Genomic DNA, 5345 nt, shown 5'->3' with positions numbered 1-5345 from the left:
CTTTCTCTACAATTTCTCCCTCGTCGTCGCTGCCCAGCCCTACGGATCCCTCCGCCTGGCTGCTGCTGTGTAGATTCTCCAACAATGCGCGCAACGCACGCCGCTGGTCGCACTCTGGAGCCTCAGGCCACCAGTGTTCCGTGGAGGCCAGGATACCCTGTGGTTGAGATGAACTCGTCGCTGCTTGGCGCCCCAGTATGGGCATGCCCACAGCGCCACGTCGCCGTGAGGTCAGCTGCCGACGCCGTCAGTCGCGACGTCCACGAAGTCCTGTCAAGGACGGACCACGCGCCGTGAGGCCGGGTTGCCGTGAAGCCCGGGCGTCAGTTCCCGGCGGCGCCTGTGACCAAGACCGCGATGCGGCCGGTCCTGCTGGAGGTTCTCGTTGTAGTTAGTCAGCCATGGTGCCGACCGAACGCGGGCCGACCTCCAGAGCTGAAGTTGACATCTGGTGGCGAGTGGATGACTCCTGCGAGCTGGAACAGACTTCCGCAATCGTCACCAACGAAGATTGAACATTCAGACACGGGCCACGTTCGTCCTCAGACCCCAACTGCTTCCTAATGGCTTCTGTTTGTTGCTGCCTGCACTCCACTATTTATATCCAGCAGGAGGACGTTTTTTACCCTCGGTGGTAGCTTTCTGTTATTACTCCCGCAGTATATTGCAGCGTAACTTAGCGTGCTGGCTTCACTTCCCTTTACTCAGCACACTCCAGGCTTCACTCGGCATTCCGTCTATGTTCGTCCTTGCGTCAGCCTGTTGGTAGACTGCTGCTGTCAGCAGGGCTATCTGTGTGTGCTTCCTTTGCAACGCCTTGGTCGCCGGCTTGCCTCTGTTTTGTCATTCTCCAGTGCGTGAAGCAACACTTACTACATGTGGCCGCAACAAATGTAATAAAGATTCTATCTCCAAACGTTTCTCAGCCACCAGAGCTTCTTATACAACCAAGGCAGCTGATGGGATTACAGGCCTTTTTGCAGTATCGGCGAACATGAAAAATTGGAAATTTTTATTACTCGTGGCTCTGCACACAACACCTGGTTTATGGCTCCACTCTGTAGACACATCCCTTCTGTGGAACCGAGCGAGGTGGCGCAGTGGTTAGCGCACTGGACTCGCATTCGGGAGGACGACGGTTCAATCCCGTCTCCGGCCATCCTGATTTAGGTTTTCCGTGATTTCCCTAAATCACTTCAGGCAAATGCCGGGATGGTTCCTTTGAAAGGGCACGGCCGATTTCCTTCCCCATCCTTCCCTCACCCGAGCTTGCGCTCCGTCTCTAATGACCTCGTTGTCGACGGGACGTTAAACACTAATATCCTCCTCCTCCCTTCAGTGAATCGCCCCCAGCCCAGCCTTACACTGGCGCCATGGCATGTAGATCGGCATTGTTCTGCTGGACACCTGCTCTGTCTGCTCTGTATGGCTGTAGGCCTGTCAGACAAGATTTACTAAGGGATGGGCTCACCACCATCTTCCAACATTCCATTTCTGTGAGTTAAGAACCATAACAATACCTCACGCTTTTAGTGCCCTATCAGGCTCCATTAACGTCTGCTCAGGCCTTTAACTTTCTAGAGTCTCACTCAAGGAGTGTAAGGTTGCAACAAAATCTTTAATAATTTTCTGTATAGGAAAAGTAGGTGAGAGAGTAACTTGTCCTCTCTCACTGCCCTCTACCTGCCGTTGATTTCTGCATGGGTAGTGTCTCACTTCAATATTGGTTAGTGTGACATGAACCAGAGGAAATCATTGAAAATAGTAGGAAAATCTCATCCTTTAACAGATACATACGTGTGAAAGATGGTAACTTTGCCAATCTGTATTGCTCATGGCTAAAACACATCGCAGCTTGAACTCATTCATTCCAGGAGTCATTCACTTACATGAAGCTGCGAGCTGATTTATGCTGAAAAACTATTAGCTTCAATTTTGACCACCAGGTGCAAATCTGGCGCTGTACAGCATATCGTTGACGTTTCATACTGAACAAACTGTGAAAGTGGTGGTCAGTAATAAAATCAGCATTATATGTCTTCCATTCTTGTTTTGCCCTTCTCTGCCCACATCCCATTCCTAAACTATTACATATGGAAACAATTCTATACATCTGTATTGCATTGACAGGTCCACATCTGCACCTGGTGGCCCAAATTTTAACTACTTTTTTCCGAAGTAAATTTGTTTTTGGTTAATGCATTAGAACAGCTACCAAGTGTCGCTGCCATACGATAACTACAGCCCACATTGGACCTTTTTGAGTAGCAGCACTTTAATTATAACCACCCAGTACTTGGAAAAGTAATTTGAATTAAACTACTACTAATAATAATAGATTAATAATGCGACTACTAATAATAATAATAATAATGCTGTCTAACTTCAGCAGGTTTTATTTGTACCAATGGAAAACGGCTAAGTCCTCAAGTAAAACAGTAAAATAACAAATAACGATACATTGCACCTGCAGTCGAAATATAGCTTTTTGAATTTGCCATCTGAGCAAAACACACTTAGTTATTTTCCAATCCTTATCGGCAAGTGTTGATTTGAGACAATGTTAACCTGTGGTTGTGGATCTAAGAACTTTCGTAAATATCTTATGAAGACCGATCGGTATACTAACAGATGTACGAAGCGTTAATAGTGCGACGGCAGGCAGCTGTTTGACTTGCAGTCTGCGCGGAGTTGCACCCGCGTCTTCTCGACAGAAACATGCGACCAGCGTTTACCAGAGGTGCTCTAATATGTCAGATGCAAACGACAGGTCGCTGAAAGCGTGCTGAGTGCGCTGACACATATTGAGTAGGTAAATATAGATTCACGCGACGAGACGAGCGGCTGAAAGCAAGTTCTTTCACCGTGGGGCGCCTCGACAGGACTTCAATTACACGTCAAACTCGCCAACAGGATGTATGGGTAGTGTTTGGTTTCTGCAGTAAAATAAGGATACACTGGTCCTAGCGGGACAGCGAAAGTGATTGATGGGCGTCAGGTGCTGCTCGTGTTTGTGTCGTTTTGCCACTCGTCGCAAATAAAGCTAGCCACCAAGCAACCGATGATAACTGCACGTTAAACTTAGATATCAGTTATTGTGGTGTTGCATTAATAGAAGCCGTTACAAGAGCTGCACCTCTGTGTAACAGATGAATATGCAGTAGTAATAATGAGCGCTGGGAACACTGGTCAGTGTGTAGTATGAATTTTGAGCACAATCTTCACATCTTCTGTCAAAAAATGTTTATTGGTAACTAGTGAAGGGCTTAATTTGTTTTTACTTAAGCTTTACTTTAGTTGCCTTTCTATCTCAAACATTTCCTTTTCTCGAGAGAATCACACAGATATCATTTCACGTCATTGCATTTCATTACATTATCAGCATTCATTTCGCTTCAACTGGTGTACATTCTTATAGGTGTGCAAAACACGGTTCTCCATCAAATCCAATTCCCCAGTGGCGCTATTCTCACCTACCCATTGAGAGAATCTCTGGTTGTAGTGTTCTGGAGAAACGGAAAAAAAGCGTCAATTACACTCATAGTTAGCGCCCGACATCGAGGCGTTCACATATAGCGTAATGAAAAAAAAAAGATGCCTAATCTGGATTCGTGTCCCATTCTGGCACAAATTTTCATTTGTCACAACATGTTCATTAAATGCAAGGTACACTATTTTTGGTCGGTTTGCAGAGTACCATTCTATGTAGTCCTATTTTCCTTGACTTCGTCTCAATTGACACCATTCATTTCAGTGAATTTAATTAAATTGTATATAGAGTGTTCGTGTTGCAAACATGGGCTCCAAACCGCTTATGTGAGCTGTAGCCATCGAGAAGTTAGAGACAGTATAAGGGGCGATCAAAAAGTTTCGTTTTAAGGGCGTTGCTGCAACGTGTATGCAAGCACCGACATAGAGGGTCTTCGGAAATTCCCGTTACAAACTTCTAGAACTGAATAGGAACCCATGTCCGAAAACATAGCGTTTCCGTTCTACAACGGTTTCAGTTCAGATGTTTAATTCATCCTCTTCTGCTTGAGAACCTGAATTAGCCGCGACACGGTACAGTTATTAGGTAACAATTCGAAAGGAGCGTGACGGCTGTTGCATCACGGCCTTCAATCTATGGACTCCAGCGGCCTCCATCTCTACGTGTAGGTCTCAAAACCGTACCGTTGGTTCGAAGATATGCACTCAGGAGCCAGACCAATGGTCCATCTTAAGTACCCTCTAGCTCGCAGGAGTCGGCTCTCACCCCTCTTAACAGACAGAAGCCAACAGCATTCGTGTCTGCAAGAAGATTTGAATCAACAGCAGCAGTTTCCCCCTCCCCCCACCACCCTTCTCGAAGGCAGATGACAGTGTCCAGATCACTTAGGTCAACCCTCCAGGAGACCTGTAGGGTGATGGCGGCCTCCGCGCCCCATCAGCTTTGCCTCGGATGTAGGCAGTTCAGATGGTGGCAGCATAGTCCTTCCAGCTGGACTCGGTCGAAGACGCCCATAACCTCACCGTCATAAAGGATAGCTGCAACTGACTACGCTCTGGGCAGTCATTCTTCCCTTACCATACAACTGATATGCACGATTTTCAACGGTTAATACATCTATTGATTCACACGTAATTCCCTTACTATCTCTGAGATTTATTTACAAACCAATGAACGGGTGTCTAACGCACAGGTAAATCTGAGCGATGTATTGACTTTCGTTTGAAACAGAAGTAGATTACACAAATCGCAATCAGAACAACTACAGCGCTGGTAAATGTCGTACTTATAGTCTTGATACTATTATATTCTCTATTGCGGTATTCATGTATGTGTTGGAACATTTGTTCGGCTGCAATTTCCAATGTTGGCGTTGCTACTAGTTCGTCTACTGAGTGTAGAACGTCTGGATTCAGGGTATTATTTAGAAAGGTTAAGTTTTAGTTAAGCAGCACCTGTACTGGCGTCTCGGACCTTCACAACATAGGTTGTTCCTACTTAAGTGTGGTTGCACCAGTGAGCGTAGCTGGTAGACGAAATGTCATGTCTGCTAAGTCACAAGTTGTACTGTATATTATTTTTCTTTCCTGTAATGTCAGTCTGTTCATACCTCTTGGTTTCCCGTGTTCGTAGCAGTTTACTATGAGTTCTTGTGGTGAAAAAAACTGAGAAGACCCACTGGGTGCCTACTCTCTGGATACGGCCTTAATACTTCCGTTTGACATTCACTTGATTAAATTTTTCCAAAGACTAACTGGACCTCGCATGCCTGTACGCCAGTCTGAATCATTCTAATTCGGCAGATCTTAACTGTTTCCCTCTGGCATCTCTAAGTTTTTCAGCGACAACAGAGCGT

General features: G+C 45.9%; 1 non-coding gene across 1 annotated transcript; it reads left to right on the top strand.

Annotated features, from left to right (window-relative positions):
* The first annotated feature begins 1086 nt into the window (after nt 1-1086).
* Nucleotides 1087-1159, top strand: Trnaa-cgc. Its single transcript has one exon. It is a non-coding gene; the product is annotated as a tRNA-Ala (tRNA).
* The last annotated feature ends 4186 nt before the right edge of the window (nt 1160-5345 follow it).

Source organism: Schistocerca americana, chromosome 1 (assembly GCF_021461395.2).
Source record: "Schistocerca americana isolate TAMUIC-IGC-003095 chromosome 1, iqSchAmer2.1, whole genome shotgun sequence".
Classification (NCBI taxonomy): Eukaryota; Metazoa; Arthropoda; class Insecta; order Orthoptera; family Acrididae; genus Schistocerca; species Schistocerca americana.
Note: the sequence above shows the minus strand (reverse complement) of the source record. Positions and strands in the feature narration are given on the sequence as shown.